The sequence below is a fragment of the Metopolophium dirhodum genome, chromosome 1 (assembly GCF_019925205.1).
Source record: "Metopolophium dirhodum isolate CAU chromosome 1, ASM1992520v1, whole genome shotgun sequence".
Taxonomy (NCBI): domain Eukaryota; kingdom Metazoa; phylum Arthropoda; class Insecta; order Hemiptera; family Aphididae; genus Metopolophium; species Metopolophium dirhodum.
The window spans coordinates 102,357,502-102,365,881 of record NC_083560.1 but is presented as its reverse complement, the minus strand read 5'-3'; the positions used below and the strand labels follow the sequence as shown (position 1 = coordinate 102,365,881).

The window sequence follows — 8,380 nt, the reverse complement described above, 5'->3', positions numbered from 1 at the left end:
TCAAAATATTTTCAAAATTGTATGGTGTATAGAAAATGCTAATATAAACATTCAGTGAAATTTTCAAGTATCTACAGTCATTCGTTTTTTAATTACAATAAAATAAAAAAATCGTTACATGAGAAATCGAGTAAATATCAAATGTTGTAAAAATATAAATTTCAGACGCTCATAAAAATTTAATTTAAGTTTCTTCTAGACATTTTTTTTTTGATAAAGGTAGACAAACTTATGAGTAATCTTATATTACATTTTCAAATCATAGATTTAAAAAGAAAAATTTTTATGAATTCTCATCAAAATAATTTGCTATTTTTCGTGATTTTTCCGTATTTTGTCAAAATTTGAACTTTAAATGCTTATAATTAAAAACTGTGACTAAGGATTTTTAATTTTTTTCATCTGCCTTTGAAACAATAAACTAGGATTCTTCTATTAAATTTTCAAGCTTTTTTACTCAATAGATAAAATTTTATTGATATTTATAGAAAAAAAAACTAAAAAAATTGAAAACTGACAATGGCTGTAAACAGCTCAAAAAGAGTCAAAATATTTGGAAAATTTTATGGTGTATAGAAAATGCTAATATAAACAACCAGTGAAAATTTCATGCATGTACGGTCATTTGTTTTAGAGTTACACCAATAACCAAAATCGATTTTGTTAAAAATCGATTTTGCGTAAAAATTCCCGTTTTTCCTTAATTTTTCTTTTGTTTTTCACATCGCTTTTGAAAACTACTGGGAAATTAAAATTTTGACCTCCCCAATGCACCAACGATATTCACTTTCCCATCGAACAAGATACTGAAGTCGAAAATCGAAGCATTATTTCGACTACTTATCGTGTACACAGACACAAAAATAAAAAAAAAAATAAAAAAAAAAAATAAAAAAAAATAAAAAAAAAAACACACATCATTGTAAAATCAATACATTCATCGTTTCACTCAGAATCTAAAATGTATAACTTAAATATTTTAATTTTAAACAAATATGATACTGTACTGTATTGCCGAATCTATATATTATGGTAAGATACAATATATATTATGTCTTATAGTGTTTTTTATTAATACATATATATTATACTTAACATAATTATACTGATTATTCTGTTTAAGGTGCCAGTATAGCAAGCGACACAAAATTAGCTAAATTGATAACATATAAAAAAACACTAACTGTTTACCTATATCAAGTAAAAAACATTTGGATTCAAAATACAATATAAAATATAATCAAACATGATTTAAAAGGATCTAGATGTCACTGTTAAAGGTTAATTATTATAAATGCATGAATAGTTATGAATTATAAGTTATATTAAGGGTTTTCAAATTTTCCGCAATTCTATAAAATTTGAAAATTAAATTTTATATTTTAGTTGCCACCTCAATTATATTATAATTACTTTTCTACTATTCTATTACCCAATACCTATTTAGGGGGGATTGATAGGATGTATTATATCGAGAAAAAAATGACTTTACGGTTATAACTCTGAGACTTTGTAGAATTGTCGGATTTTGATGACTATTTTTCATCTGAAAGAAGAAGACTTCCTACAACCCGCATCAATCTCTTATTTTGTATTAAATTACAAGTAATTGTATTAAAATATTTGTAAAAAATGCTTTTTATCTTATATTTTTTTAGACATATTATAAAGTTTGAAAATAAAATATTGAAAAACAGAGATCGATGCGGGCTGTAGAATATCTCCCTCTAGCAATTATGAAATTTGGTTGATTCCACAAGGCGGTATCTTTATTCCCTCAGAGTGTATTTTTGAGGACAAAATGACATCGGCACCAGGCGTCTTAAGTAAATTAAAAACATTATAATTTCACATTAGATTTTAAAAATCTACAAACAATTGTCAAAACATTTTACTCAACACAAACATTTTTTTTTTAAAATAAAGTTTTAGTATTTTTCTTAAATTACTTATAATTAGCATTTTAGTAAATTATCTTAAATTGTTGAGAAATGAGGACTTAAACAAAGTATTGTCATTCTTAATTTGTTAGTTTGATGGCAGTTAAGATTTTAAAAAGCTATAACTCAAATGTTTTAATTTAAATACAATACTGTTCAATGATTGGTAGCTAAATCTATTAATTTGCTATACAAATAAATTATGAGATTATTATAGGAACATGATAGGTATTTGAATACCTAACTATATTAAATAATGTTAAGGGCGATCACTGGATGTCTTACCTACTCGCATGTGTCAATGTAATTTGCTTATTATACATCAAGCCATTGATTGAAAAATATATTCTCTTATTTTAAAAGCAAAACAAAAAACTAAAATATAACTTATGATAGTATTTTAATTTATTCAAATTTTGTCGATAATAGTATGACAACCAAAAATAAGGTGTTCTATTAGAAGCATTATGCGTAATTTATTATTTTAAAAGTTGTTTAAACAGTAGAATTCTATAACATAACTTAATTTTAATTTTTTTCAGTTCTTTACTGCAATTACTGATTTTATAATACACAAATAAGAGCTATCTTATTGTTTATATTGTAAGCTAGTAAGTTACTAATTGCTGTCAGCTGCTAGGTTTGTTATATCTGTTTGCATTAAGTGCAATGTAAACAGATACAGCCAACCTAGCAGCCAAGGCTGGGCATTAACGAGTCAAAAAGTTAATATAGTAGTATACCTACAGTACATACAGTACAATTTGTGTGCTTAGTTAAACATTTAATAATTTATATGGGATACTCATAGTAGTATACCTAGTGCTCATAGTAGTTAACTTACGTATATCAACACTATATATTATAATTTATAATATATATGTGAAGCAGTCAAGGCTAGGCATTAACTAGTTACTTTTGGCTTTTCATTAACTTAACTGTTAATTTACTAAATTTCTTTCTTTATTAACGTGAAATTAACAAGTTAATTTTTCATTTTAAGAAGTAAGTTAAGTTAATTTATTTTGTTTTTAATTTTATAATATATCATTATTTCAGTCAATTTTGTTTTCATGTCAAAAAATATGTATCGTAAATTGTTTAAAGTTAAAAATGTATATCATTCGAATCTATATAACTTTTATGGAAATACTGTATGAAGTATTAACACTATATCCTTTAATTAAGTTTTGGGTTGGAAAAAAATTAAGTACCCTAGCATTGTATAAACAAATTAACTTTTTTTAACTTGATAAAAAGTTAACAAAAAAGGTGTATTAACTTTTAACTTAACTGAGTTAACCTATAGTTAAATTAATTTTTTGTTATTGGTGCATATTAATTTGACTGAGTTAAAAAAAATCATAAACTGGCCCAGCCTCGCTACTAGCTGACAACAATTAGTAGCTTCCAAAATTAACAATAGGACGGTCGTTTTAAATATAATGCTGCGATGCTAAAAAAATTATTATATAATCCATTATAATTTAAGAATCTGTTTATTTTACGGTGTCAATATAGAATACAACACAACCTTGTACTGTAATAAGCTTCCAAACCAATAAAAACAATTGATTAAAAATTCTAAAAAAAAATGTTGGATTCAAATACCAAAGTATACTGAAGCATGTAATATACTAGTAATTGAACAAATTGTCTTCATTAAATGTTTATGTAAGTAATTCATGATGTGTAATGTGTTAGAAAATGATTTATTGTGTGTAGTTGGTATTTAATAAAATATTTTATCTGGTCGATTTTAATCAACTACGTACTAATGAGGAATACGATTACTTTTCTACTTTTTGTTATATTTTTATTTTTGAAATATAATATTCAATTTATTCAAATTACTTATAATAGTTTTTTTAAAATAAATATGTTTTTGGGCTGGATACACGATAAAATGTTAATAAATGATTTTAAAATATACCAGTGGTAGGTAATGTAGCATTAATTTGAACTGTATACCTAATATATTTTTAGACTACAAAATAAATTCCAAATTCAGGTCAATGTATTGAGACAGATATTAAATAATTGCATGATGATCAGTCTCTAAAGAGTCTTAACGTACTAAGATTTTCCTTATTAGTCTCAATTTAGTTTAAGTATAGTATTTAATTTAATAGTTATGTATATTTTTCAATTTTTGTTTATTTTAGGAAGTGCAGTTCTTAGCCCTAATACTAAACTCAATAAATGTGTTGTAATGGACATTAATGTTATGGAATACCTATAAATACCAACATGTTCCTACACATCTCAAATAAAAAGTAAGCAGTTAATATATTTTGTTAAAAAATAACAATCGTAAAATCAACCTACCGTACCAACCTTACTCCTACCACAGTTCATAACCCCTACAACAGCTAATGGCCCTAGTTGCCGAGCTTTAGTTCAATAATAAAAAAAAAAAAAAAATATTTTAAATATAGTCTTGCATTGAACAAATTATTCAATTGAGTAGATGAGATATATGGGGATTTGTAGTTGTATAATTCAGGTAAATAATCATCCCTGCGACCTGAAGTTATACAGCTTTATAAAAAATAAAATTTCAAAATACTCATTAATATGGTTAATTCCCTTTTAATTTCCACCACACCATAAAGTCAAATGCTCCTCTGATTTTAAACAATTTTATCTTTGAGGCATTAATAAAGGAAAAATGTGATAGAAATATTATAAGGTACTTATATATTTTATTTAATCTATTTACAGTTGAATTATGATAAGTCTCATAAACATTCAAAACAGAATAATAGTCAAATAATATTTCTTTTAACTTTTTATTTAAATTTTAAATAATCTCTAATAAACAAATTGATTATAGGTAGGTAGTTGTATTGCTTAATTAAATGTATACAAATACACTACTTTGAAATCATTTTAATTTTAAATGTTTATGGATTATTTATTGATATAAAGATGATCATAATAAATTATAAATTAGTTGAAATATATGTTTAAACATGGATGTATAATAAAATCCGCACAGTCATTCTGTTAATACCGTTATTTAATTTTTACCTTTGATAAATATACACTAGGTGATTATTTTATTATGAACCAATTGTTGGCGCATAAAAAGTTTTAAAGTTGAGATGAGCGGTGTATTGGACCAAAAGGTTGTGGGGTAACCTCGTGTGCTCTTCAAAACTTAAAATACTTGTAACTAATAACTTATTATAATCTACTCGTCCTAAATTCTATTTTGTGTATCATGGGATGGGCAGTATCTAAGATACGTATCTTGTATCTTGTATCTCGATACAATTATATGAAGTATCGAGTATCTTGTAACGAGATACATTTTTAGACTATGTATCGAGTATTTCACAAAATAATTTTGTTAAAAAATACTCGATACTTTAAAAAATTAATTTTTTATTAATTTTTACTGGCCTATTTACCAACCGTGACTGTTTGACTATGTTTTAATATAATACTATAATATGTGTAAAATAATATGCACTGTGAATTTAAATTTATAAATCCATAATTTAATTGCAGTGCAAGTTGCACGAAATTATTTTTCAACCTATTAGTCATATTAAGTTATATCTGTGTACTGGGACGCATCACACATACACGTTGAATGGGACTTTACGTCTTTAAGAATATGATATGATACCTATCTATAATTTATTTTTATCATTATTTATTTATTTAATTTAACGATTGACTTATTATAATATATTTATACTAATATTTGGAATTTTAAATTTAAATGCATTTGTCTAGATTCATAACCTATCTAATTGTGTATAAATAAAATTTAAATAAAATCCTATGCGTCATAGGCTTTGACTAATTTTTTCTAAAGTATACTTGCCCATCCCTGTGTGTATTCAAATACTTCTGCTTTGGAATATGAAAATAAAACTGTATGTTGTCATAGTTAAAAATTATTCTTTTTTCAAAAACATTTATATTTTTTAAAATAATGAGTGTTAAATGATAAAAGAATTACCCGGTATAATATTTAATTGTGTATGTTTTGTTAAAAGTTTATTTATTCTTGTTCTTAACGTCATGTTTATGACATTTTTTTATAATAGGATATTTTTTATAATTTTTATAATACATTGTGTAATTTTTTATTAAAATCGGTTTTTCAATGAATATTTTTACATTTCTAAATATATTTTTTGTTGTGATTTCATTTGATGCAAAAAGGTGCAGTTTATTTAATTTCAATTTTATGCCAGAGACAGAATGACGGGAACAATTACATATTTTTAAATTTTGTTTCTATCGTGGTTTTCACATTTTTATTACCTATTTAACGATAAGATTTTTATTTTTAAATTGTAAAATAAAATTACTTAAAACATGATTTAAGTGGCCTGTATCTTATTTCTAAGCAAATCACTCATGAGTCAACTACATTATGACATTTACATAGTACCTTTATATAGTACCTTTTACAACTAGGTTCCTATTGCACTATGGTTCTATTATAGCCTTACTTCATATGGTAGAACATTAAAAGTAGAAAAATGGACACTTTATAATATTATATAGGTATATAAAGTATATAATATAAATTAGTCTGAAGTCATAAACTCATAACCAATTATATTAAACGTGTTATAATTTGGTATATCTAAGTAGGTAACGTAGGTCTTAGATTCTACATAGGAGGGAATGGTATCTTACTAGGTACCTAACAGTTATAATTGTATCAATATAATATAAATACTCGTATATTTCCCAAGCGTGGTATTGAAAGTAATCATTTTTTTTTTGTTGAATTAATTAAATGAATTTTAAATTTAAATTTAATAATAATATATTACAACTTATTGTAAAAATAATGTTTAAATCACATCATCCTTTATAAGTTAGGTATAACATAATATATTATATAGAATGTAACAGCAAAACCTGACAAATGAAATAACTTTTGTTCTAATCAACAATTTAACATTTTTTTTATATATATAAGAATTTTGGGTTACAAGTAGGTATCTACTATAGAGTAGTATCTAGAACATGACATTTTTTTTTTATATAAACTGACAATTTTAAATTAGAAATTGTATATATTTTGTATTAAATTGTTTTTGGAAATATTCAAAATTACCAATTTATTTGTAAATCTAGTTTTTAGATAACGTGACTGTTTACTTTGGAATTTTGGTCTACTAAATGAACATTAAACAGTCTACAGTCAATATGAGTCAAATACTAGACTGTCATTCAGACGATGTTTTACGAACCCCACGCCGCCGCCTCCGTGAATGATACACGTCGCGCGTAATGCGCTGCGGCGGCGACCAACCAAATTTTTGAAAATGCTCTTCGTCATGCACAATAAATTAGAGCTTATCCTGATTCAGATTATTATATTTTGTTTATTTCTGTACGTTTAGCTCGTTCTCGAGAAATAGAGTGGACAAACATACATAGGGCCGGCTCAGGCGAAAATAGTGAACTAGTCAAAACCAAATTTTGCCGCCCCTAACAATATTATATTATCAGTATTTTGAAAATGCCGCCCTCTTTTGAAGTTACAACACAACATTTTTTTTTAATTTTAAGTTTACTGATGTTTTATTGTGGTAGAAATAATAAAAATATTTTTGTAAAAATCCGAAGTCAAAAAAATTATTATTTATCCAGATAAGTCATAGAGCGGACAAGTGAGCGACCGCCCATGTTTTACGTGTAAAAGTAGTTTGATTTACATAATAATTTTAATAACTTACGATAGTATTTCAGAATTTTGTTTTTCATAATCCTAAGTATATTTATGTGCTTAACACGATGGTGTGATTTAAAATTCAATATATCTTGTATATCCCTGCAACAAAAACACTCCGCTAAACACCATGTGAGAAAAAAAATGGCTTTAAAATTTGTATTATAATTTTATAGCTAAGTCTTTGAACTATAGATATCATTTATGTTAAAATAGTCTGCTAAATAATTTAATTTAGCTTGGTGACTTTAAAAGACTTGGTTATAGTAATATACACTGTACATTTTTCAATGATAGTATACCTACCTATAGCGAGTATATGTACTCATTATGCAATAGTATTTTGAAATTTTTAACTTACGTCACCAAGCTAAGTTCAATATTATTCAGCAGATTATTTTAACATAAATTATATCTATAGTTCAAAGACTTAGCTATAAATATCACAACTTTTAAAGCCGATTTTGTATACCTACTTATCGTTTTTTTTTACACGGAGTTTGGCAGAGTGTTTTTATTGGAATATCACATAATTTTTGTTGATACCTTATTATTTGTATAAATCATTGTTACGCGACTAGAAATTAGTAATAACGTGCTTTAATTTTAATAATATGATATCGTGATTGAGAGTGAATGTTGCCGTAGTATGATCAGTAGTGGGCTGGATAAGCGGTGGATCGGGGGGACAATATTATATTTTATGATATTTACGTTGCATACCTATAGG

The 8,380-nt window shown here is 25.4% G+C and overlaps 1 long non-coding RNA gene across 2 annotated transcripts; it reads left to right on the top strand.

Annotated features, from left to right (window-relative positions):
* The first annotated feature begins 1,245 nt into the window (after positions 1 to 1,245).
* LOC132935175 (uncharacterized) lies at positions 1,246 to 7,449 on the top strand. Of its 2 annotated transcripts, XR_009663182.1 has the most exons (4): positions 1,246 to 1,280; positions 3,462 to 3,614; positions 4,106 to 4,216; positions 7,060 to 7,449. It is a non-coding gene; the product is annotated as an uncharacterized LOC132935175 (long non-coding RNA). The 2 variants fall into 2 exon arrangements; XR_009663181.1 differs by lacking the exon at positions 1,246 to 1,280 and having other exon boundaries at positions 3,354 to 3,614.
* The last annotated feature ends 931 nt before the right edge of the window (positions 7,450 to 8,380 follow it).